This window comes from Poecilia formosa, unplaced genomic scaffold (assembly GCF_000485575.1).
Source record: "Poecilia formosa unplaced genomic scaffold, Poecilia_formosa-5.1.2 Scaffold452, whole genome shotgun sequence".
Classification (NCBI taxonomy): Eukaryota; Metazoa; Chordata; class Actinopteri; order Cyprinodontiformes; family Poeciliidae; genus Poecilia; species Poecilia formosa.
Genome location: NW_006800391.1, coordinates 335556 through 345479, shown reverse-complemented (window position 1 = coordinate 345479; position 9924 = coordinate 335556). Strand labels below are relative to the sequence as shown.

At 38.7% G+C, this 9924-nt stretch overlaps 1 protein-coding gene across 9 annotated transcripts in view; it reads right to left on the bottom strand.

Annotated features, from left to right (window-relative positions):
* hoxb3a (homeobox B3a) overlaps nucleotides 1-9924 on the bottom strand; it is a 71288-nt gene that overhangs the window by 9412 nt on the left and 51952 nt on the right. Inside the window, exon 1 of one of the 9 annotated variants that reach the window (XM_007577754.2) lies at nucleotides 993-1365. The exons of 7 other annotated variants lie outside the window; for them this stretch is intronic. The gene's annotated coding sequence lies outside the window, so the exon portion shown is untranslated. Of the gene's footprint in view, nucleotides 1-378; nucleotides 817-992; nucleotides 1366-9924 lie in introns of those variants that run through there. One more of the 9 variants, XM_007577750.2, reaches the window with a different exon arrangement.

Here is a 9924-nt window from a genome sequence, read left to right as displayed (position 1 = left end):
ATATATAAATAAACAACAGGCCTATTAGCATGGTGATGATCACATTAATGCTGACGGACAAAGCATGAAGTAAGAACAGAAAAATGGTCTACATTGCTTTGCATAAATATATGGGTTAGCTCCACAAAATAAAAAGGAGAAGCAGAAGAGAGGACAGAGATGGACGACCGAGTGAAGAAGGGGATTGCTAGGTCCAGCAGCTAAAAGCATTGTGAACTCTTCTTGAACCAGGATTCAAGTCATACGGCCCATAAATCACTGAGCCAGCCACCCGCCGCTCACAAAGCCAACAGCCGGGAAAGATAGCCTAAATTCAACTGCTAGATTTTCAGTTTGGGTTCACTTTATGTATGACAGACTGCCAGTGATGTATCTTACCTTCCTTAGCACCGGCAGTCCCGGTCCATTCCGGAACGGACACAGCAACGCCGCATCATACGTCCTCACAAAGATTCCATTTGATCAGTATCAATAAGAAATAATCGAATTAACTATAAAGCCGGTAGCTTTGCTGTCCTCATGCCTGCCTCCTCTCCCCAACCCGCGACTTCTCCGGTGCAGGCTGCAAACTAGCGCAGCCTCTCGCCACAACAACACAGTCTCCTGGACCAGCGGCAGCAGCACAACGCGTCAGGCAGATCGGGCACCCCGAGCGGCTGTCAAGTGGGAGCGACAACTGGCTTCGAGTCGTCAATGGGCGGTGAAGAGGATTTATGAACACTCGCAATTTGCAGGCTATGTTCGGGTTAGCTAGCCCATGAGCTGATCGAGCTTACCGGGAGTCTACTGCTGCCTGCTCGCGCCCCCCGCCCCCTCCACCGCCACCCTCCGCCCCGGCACCAACGCTACCTTCACCGCTTCGAGCTGAAAACAATGGCCTCAAATTTCTCTCTTCTTAGCCTCTGTACAAGCAGCCAGCCAGCGAACCAGACAGTCAGTCAGTCAGTCAGTCAGTCAACCAGCAATACAACCTCTGAGAAACACATTGTTACCCCATGGCATTTTGGGTGTTTATCTGCGTTCTTTATATTTTGTTCCACTCGTTTATCTCTTTGATCTTGAAGTCTCTCCTTCTTTAAACGTCCTTTTCTGGGTTTTACGGCGTCGGTCTCCGGTAGGCAGCAGGGATGTCTGGTGTACACGGCTAAGAGCATGAGCCAACACAGCCTTCAAACAGAGCTATTGCTCCTGATTCTTCATGCATTCTGATGTTTTAGTTTTGTGTTAACAAAACGCACGAATAGGCACCAACAACACTCAAGACAGAAACAAAATAAAGGGACTTGGACGCATGGGCGCAATGACTCCCTCATCAAACGTCAGTCACAAATTATGCTAACGAACTGCATGGAAAGAATACGCGCATTTAGATGCTGCCTCTCTAACCACACTTCCTTGCTTGGGTTACTTTCTTGTCGGCACCATAACTTCTGATGACGTTTTACAATTTACACACGTTACAGCTGACAGTTACACAGTTGTGACTCTGGCACACGACTCGGAAATTAATCATTTTTACTTTCCCGTAGCATCTCTTAACAGCCGGTTTAAAACAAACTTTCCCCTGCCGCCACTCAGTCATGTTTCAAACTTGGTCATCACCTAGGATTACCCGAGAACAATTACATAATAATGATATGATTTCATTCATTTTCATTACTGTAGTAGGCCCTACTACAACCCTACTATCAGAATCTCTTAGATCGCTTGGTGAGCTCAGTTTCAGTGCGCAATGACCTGGAAATATGTGGCACATGATGCTCTACTTTGTAACCTTTTAGTGTTATGATGAGTCACAAAGTTGTACTGAAAATAAAAAATAGTGCTACCGTACCATAACTTATACATAAGCAATACAAGTAGAACGAGAAAAGTAAAGTTAACACAATAATTGTGAAAAGTAAAGAAAAGTAATTCAAATTGTTCTTAAATCACCAAAACATTTAGGAATTCTTGGTCGCTTATCCTAAAACATTTTTCACGGCACAATATCCAATTTATATCCAGATAATCTTCCTTCAAGCTCGACTCAACAAACCAACAAACTGAAATTGTTCGTTCCAAGCATACAGATAGATGTATTTTAAATATCACCCTGAAATTGTGATTTTACAAGAAAAGAAAAAAAAACACGTCTGTATGGAGGTGAAGACGTTCAAACCGAACGAAAACAAAGTCTTCTGCGATCTTTTTTCCCAGCCCAGCAGCAGCTCCATCTCTCTCCCTCAACTTGCCTGCTCTCTATTTGTATTATTCAGGACGCTACCGCTGTCGTTTATAGCTACGTAAGATTTATGAGGTCCCTCGCACCCAACAGAGTGTGTGCGTGTTTGCTTGTGTGTAAACGGCCCGACTTTAAAACAGATAGCAGCGGCTGCTGGCTGCTTAAATGAGAGGACGGGCTCGGTGTGGGTAGAAGGTAGGAGCTTGGAATGTGCCCGTTTGCAACTTTTCTTTTAAAGCAGCATTTCCATGGACTCAAGGACCTGCTCACTACGACTGGGGGAAGAAACGAGTTATTCATTTACCAAGTCCTTAGTAAGCTATTTTTTATTTCAGTGTCTGAGTGGTGTGGGAAGACTGCAATATATGGGGAAATTAGCTTATCGGATTACAAGTTGACTGCATTTACTTGTAAAATGCAGTCCGTGATTTTTTATTTTTTATTTTCCTGTCGATGGCAGACATGTGTCAACGGGTTGTGTTTAGGATGGAGTCCTGAATCTTGGCTTCCAGAACCGCTAGTCAGTTCCTTGTGGAAATCGACATTTTTCATCCGACTGCATGGGATCCCACTCATGTGGGTCACAGGAAATTACTCTGACTCTTCTGGTCATAAACACTCATACTTTTATTGTGACTTTCAGTCTGTTTTTATGCAAGTCTGTGCAGAGTTTCTAAATAACATTTTTACTTCTTTTCTTGTTCTATTTTCATTCGTTTTCGGAAACAAAAAGAAAAGAACAAGCTGGGCGTGGAGAAAGGTGATTTTACGCATTGTTACAGTGCATCCAGCATTTATGAAAGACATATTTTATAACCGTCTGTCACATGAGGAGCTGACTGTTTCCTGCTCCCTGGACCCGCGGTTGCCTGACCTTCTTTTAGCTGGATCACTATTACAATTCGTTCACATGCTATCAGCTGTGCCCCCAAAGCCCCCTTTTTAATAATAATAATAATAATAATAATAATAATTATAAAACATATTTTTCGAAATAACTACGTTAATAATATTTGATAATAATAATAATAATAATAATAATAATAATAATAATAATAATAATAATGATTCTTTATTAATAATTCTTTTTTCTGTGACCCTCAGGTCAAAGAAAACAAATAAGTTCTCCTCTTCCCCCATATAAATAATTGAAAACATCTGCACTCACCGGACGATTCCTTTATTTTGATATTTTAATCGAGAAAATCACTCCCAGAAAGCTTCGAGGAACAAAAGTTGAGGAGACTGAGGAGAAAGAGGATGGAGCCGTAATAGAAGGGGGAAAGGGAAAATATGCAGTTAAAAAGTCTGTAAAATCCGATCTTTAGCACTGACCTCATGTAGTCGATCGAATGTTTGGAACAGAAACACCCCAGACAGGTAGGCTACTGACCTTTAAATTACTCCCGGAATAAAAGCAAAGAGCGGCAGAGGGGAGGATGAAGCTTGGCTGGGAGTTATATGAGCTGCTATTGATCCTGGTAATCATTTTACACATCCTATTATATTCAAGGCGCTTCCCTCTCGTTTTAAACCGGCCTAATAGAATATAGCCGAATTTCAAATCCCAAATACAAAAAACGAAAATAGAGCCAAGTTACCTTAATTTAGTTAGAAATGGAAAGAAAGAAAGAAAGAAAGAAAGAAAGAAAGAAAGAAAGAAAGAAAGAAAGAAAGAAAGAAAGAAAGAAAGAAAGAAAGAAAGAAAGAAAGAAAGAGAAGAAATGTAATGAAAACTTTAAGATTCATGGCATAAAATATCTCTTTTACTGAGAGCACAAACTGTCTGGAAAAGCAACAGTACAAATATTAAGCAACTGTTTCTACTCTGCAGCCCATAAATAACTGCAGCTTCAGTCATAGACAACAACAACAGAACTTAGTGTTGTATTAGCTGTTGCATGTAAGTCCTGTAGGTTTCATAAGCACTCTACTCACACACACACACCTACACACACACACACACACACACACACACACACACACACACACACAAAAGCAAATAAAAACATCCATAACCACATGGAAGAGCTCCATACAGCTCATGATATTAAATTATTTTGTTTTTGTTTCTACTCCTGTCAACTTTTACCAAACATAAATCAAAAGCAAAAAATCCCCCAACCTCTGAACCAGTATACTCCAGCAACACTACCAGCTCTGCTGCCTCTGCTGCTTTCAAATGGTTTCCATGCAGGCACTCACATACAGCACTGGCTGAGGTCCATCCCCATCTCAGCACCAGCAGTAGGTGTTCCCCCTCCTCTCAGCCTCTCTGGAGCTACTGAGCAAGAGTGAACTAGTCTAAAGTTGCCCAGAAACTGATGCAGGGACTGACAAGCTTAGCCAGCTAGCTTGCAGGCTGAGACAATGAGGGCCCCCCAGAACTGCCGAGGAGTGAAAATTTGAGCTCAAGAAGAAGCTCCTGGGAAGAGTGTGTGAGATTTTCAGATAGGCTGTAACAAGGTGCAGTTCACAGGTCAAAAGAGCTAAAGGTTTAACAAGGAGAGTCTGCAGGTGTATCACAACACCAAGGTTTGTTGATTAAATGAGAGCACAGCAGGATTAGATTGCAGTGAAATTTATGGGAAATCTCAAACTATTTCACCATGCATTATGTCACAGCATTAAACTATTAAAAACAAAAAAGCATTTTTAATCATTATTTCTTTTGCAATTGTGACCATAGTAGACTCTGCTGTTTTATCTATTGTATCTTCTGTCAGTTTCATTAGAGAGGTGGACACGTTTTCCTCCCTTAAGCAAACTATATTCCAATTATTTCAGTCCACATGTCTCATCAAAACATATATAAAACTTATCCTCAAGCAATGTTTCCATGGCAAAGGCTGAATTCTTGTTTCACTATCTAAAAGTCTAATACTAATTCAAAACTTTTCATTTTTTTAGAAACTGAAAACTGTTTTGACTGATAAATATTTCATAATATACAGACTCCTCTTGTTAATGAATCTGTATTTGAATTTGAATAGCTCTTATTTTCACTTTATTAAAATTAATTGTAACCAGATCTGAATTGTGTAGAACTGGATATGAATTGGACCTGAGACATGTGACTTGATATTTGTCTTGGATCGGTGCTATATACATAAAATTGAATTGAACTGAAAATTGAACCTGTTCATAGGGAAAACAGGCTTTGTGTGAACTGCTGGTATATACATAAATTAAAATGAACTAAACCTACAGTCAGTGGCTCACAGCATTAGTGTCATGTAGCAAACAGATTACTCAACATAGAAAGTTATCATTCCCATGCTGAAGTATTTATTTAGCTACCAGATAATTGACAAAGAGCACCATTAGTAAATCCAATGATCAAATCCATTTTCAGAAAAGTTTTTAAAAAAATCTAAATAAAAAAAATTCTTGCAATTTCCTTAATGTTTGCTATTATTGTTTATTCAGAAAAAGAAAGGAAAATACTTTATAGGTCTTGACTGACTGAGTTGATGTAGTAAAATAGGAAAGAAAGCTGAGGCAGCCATGTTGACCTCCACTAGCCATCTGCTTATTTGAAATTTTAGTACGTGACGTTTTGAAAATAAAATGTTTAAGTTTCAAAGTAGACCTCTGTGTTATCCTTAAAGTGAGATTTGTGATGAAATGCAAGTTGTTACTGTTGTTTGTCCATCCTCTTCTTAATACTCACTCTGTCCCTGTGAAGCTGTTGGAAGCATGTTTTATGGACACCAACAGTTGGCCTTTCTTGCTACTAGCACAACGTAACTCTCTGTGCATAACTCATGGGATGGTAGCAAATAGCTGTTAGATTTCTTCATAGTCTTTGTTTGGCACAAATCAGGTAATCATCTTGACTGTTGACTTACATTTCATGGCCTTGTTTTTTTAGTTACATATAAATAACTTTTAGTTTTCAGTTAAATAGAGTGACCTTAGAGTGACCTTAAAATATATCATAATGCTCACACAGCCTAAGTAGACCAAATCTGTCATTCTGAAAACTGTCATTGAATTTGTTCTGTTGAGCAACAGAGTGCTATTCTAGTTTAAAAGTGTAAACTATTTTAATCTAAGGTAATTCATTCAGACGGCTTCCCCCCGCCCCCTGCAATGGCAGATAAGACAATAAATACATCATGCATCATACAGTTCACATATCAGTGACCAGATGAAAACAACATCAGAATATCAACACAGTTGTCTCTATGCTTTCTGAGAAACAGAATTGTAAATGAAGTTAAACTTTATGTAGCTACAAATGAGAAGCTATTTCTGTAGCATTTGTTTTCAAATTAAAACAATAATAATCATTATCGATATAGAGGGATTATCAGTCGACGTCACGCTGCGTCAGCAGCCACTCTACTGCGCATGTCACCTTGACAACGTAGGCAAGAATACATTATTCTAGCTTCCTCTAAGCCAGAGGTTCCCAAACTGTGGGGGGCGCCCCCTAGGGGGGACGCCGTGCCATTGCAGGGTGGGGGGCGGGGGCGAGAAGCCTTCTGAATGAATTACCTTAGAATGGCCAACTCTCTGTTATTCCTATGTCAATTTGATACAGTAGGTGCTTCTGCACTTCCCATATCTGTGCCCTCTGTCACTTTTATCAGCAGTTAAAACTGTTTAATCCGTTGTTAACATGTGGTAACTTGTTTTTCAGAGCCGCCTTTAAACGCAACATGAGCGCTACGACGCTCGAGCATCAGGCTTTAAGAATTCGTTGCGGAGCAATGAAAACAACCCCAGTATCACCTTTACAAGTTGAAATGGGTGAGATGCCACTAGAGTTCAGAAGAAAACAACTAGCCATAAATTATTGGGCAAATGTTAAAGGACATAAGGAAAATTATCCTCCAAATGTTATGTTACAACCTTGTCAAGAAAAAGTTAAAAATAAAAAAATGAATAGTATTTGGATGGATTATTAATAATGAGATAAGTGAGATAGGAATAAATCATTATTTAATTAGTCCTGTGGTGAGTATTCCTGATACTCCACCTTGGTTAAGTGGAAAAGCTGAAGATGATTTAAGCTTATTGGGAAAAGGCAGACAAATAGAAAAAAAAGAGGTGGAAAGGTATATAAATAAAGAATATGCTGAGTATTTACAAGTATGTACAGATGCTTCTAAATTGTTAAATGATAAAATTGGAATAGCATTTATAATTCCGGACTTAAATATTATGAAAAATAAAAGAGTAACAGATAGATTGACAGTTTACACGGGTGAGCTATTAATGGCTCTAGAATGGAGTGAGGAAACAAGAAAGAATGAAATATTGATTTGTTCAGATTCAAGTAGTGCATTAATAAGTATTTTAGAACAGAATTCAGAAATAATACAAGATATCATATTGGATATTAATCAATAAATTTTTAGAAATAAAAAATATGGATCCCAGGTTAAGTTAATTTGGATTCCTGCTCACAATGGAATAGTAGAAAATGAGTTGGCGGATAAATTTGCTAAGAGTGCAGCAAAAAGGGATAATGTTGAGGTTAATATCAAAATAAGCAAAAATGAGGTCAAAAGTATAAGTAAAATATATATATTAAAAAGAAATGGCAGGAACTATGGGATAGAGAAGAAAAAGCAAGATTTTATAGCATTCAAAAAAAGAAGGGGAATGTAGGGAAGGTAATAGGAATAAAAAAGAAGAGGATGTTATATCCAGATTAAGGTTTGGACATACGGGGCTAAATAGTACTTTGAAAATAATTAATAAACATAGTACATGTTTGTGTAGTTATTGTGGAGAGTCAGAGACAGTGCAGCATATTTTCTAGAATGTAATAAGTATATTTGGGAAAGAGGGGTGTTAATCAGAGAGTTAAATAGAAATAAAAATAAATTAGATATTAAAAATTTGCTGCAAAAATCGTCTGAGGAATTTAACAGCATTTTTAGTTTTCTTAGGAAGTCGGGTATTATGGGCAGATTATAGTGGTAGGATATCTCATCTATACTCCAGTCTGGAAGGTGGCGGTAATGCACCTATAAGTTGTTTGCCAACCGAAGAAGAAGAAGAAGAAGAAGAAGAAGAAGAAGACTCTCGCGCTGGGTTTACACCTATGCGGCAGTGAAGGAGACCTGCTGCTGCTGTGCAGAGCTACGCAGGTGTGTTAGAATCATGGCAGCAAAACGCAAAAAACCTTTCACAGTTTTTCCCCCAAACTAACCGACTGAGTTGAGTAAAGCTGTTGGATGCAGGTGGAAAGGTAGCTAGCTAAAAGATGACTAGCTAATATCATAATATCACATCACCTTAAGCTTAACAAGTAGCCTTTAGGCTACTGATGTTGTTGTCAATGTTCGGCTACGTACATTCCCCCCACCCCCCACAAACGTCGTTCAAAAAGGCAGCTATTTGTAATCCATGGAGGGGGGAGGGCAGAAAATGTTTGGTAACAACCTGGGGGGGCCCAGGTGAAAAAGTTTGGGAACCACTGCTCTAAACTATTTACATGTAGGCTAATAAAATAATTTACAACTGGCAGACAGCAGACTAACTATCTTCGCCCCGCCCAACTCCCGCAAAACAGCTTTGCTGCGTCCGCAGCTATCAGAGGTTTTATTTTTAGCGCCTCCTGTTCAATCCGCTGCATTTTTCATTTTTGAAGGCTTAGTTCATCACCTGCCTTGATGGATGCAGCTACATCTTTATTGTAGTTTAACAAACTAATAATAATTTTATTTGTCCTTTGCATGCTAAATATGAATTATGTTTCTATCTTTCTTTCCTTGCTTTGTTTTTTTTTTTTTTAATAAAACTTTATATTTTAGGGAAACCCTTTTCTGCTGTCCTTATTGTTGACCATGTATATGTTTGTCTGATTTACAAATAAATAATCCCTCTTATAGAAGGGTTTTTCTGGAGAGTTTACAAACGTCCTGTATCCAAATGTGCCTAATCTGATATTACATCACAGTTTAATGAAGGTGGACCTGATCTTTGAAGTCTTTAAGACCAACTACCATTCACCAGCAGACATTCTAAAACCCCTACATTTTACAAACACTTCAAACAGCATGATTTGTGTTGTTTAAAGTGGAAAAAGGTCTGTTTGTTATGCAGCCTCATCATCATCAACACCACAGTCGCACCAAATGGACAAGCTTCGACATGTTTAACACTGCAGTGTAGTTTCTGCCCCCCAACCAGCTTCAGGTGGATGACATTTCAACATCAGCTCTACTTTTCAATAGCAGCATCTGCTCTGAAAAGAGACTGCATTCAAATTAATCTACATTCACTCCTTATGTTTTCAGACTTTTTTAAACTTGTAGAACAAGAAAACAAATTAATTTTAAATCAATCATTTTCCTCCATCTTGAGAGGTGAGTGGGGGGGTTGCGTACTTAGATTCTGCCAAAAGGATTCACCTTCTGTTTTACTGTGGCCATCAGTTGTCACGGGACTACATTTATTGTGAGTAAAAATCTACTTTGAAATATTTTTTAAGCTAAAGTTGTCTACAGATTTTTAAAAAATACATTTAAACTTTTAAAATGTTTTGAAAAACACATGTATTTGGTGGTGAGAAATGGACTGGTGACCTGTCAGGGCAACCCACCTCTCGCCTGGTAACCGCTGGAGATGGGCACCAGCAGGCCTCTCCACCCCACTAGGGATAAACGTGTTGGATAATGGATGGATGGATTGATTACAACTCTTTATTCACATCAAAATAAACACATACCAGTAAAAAA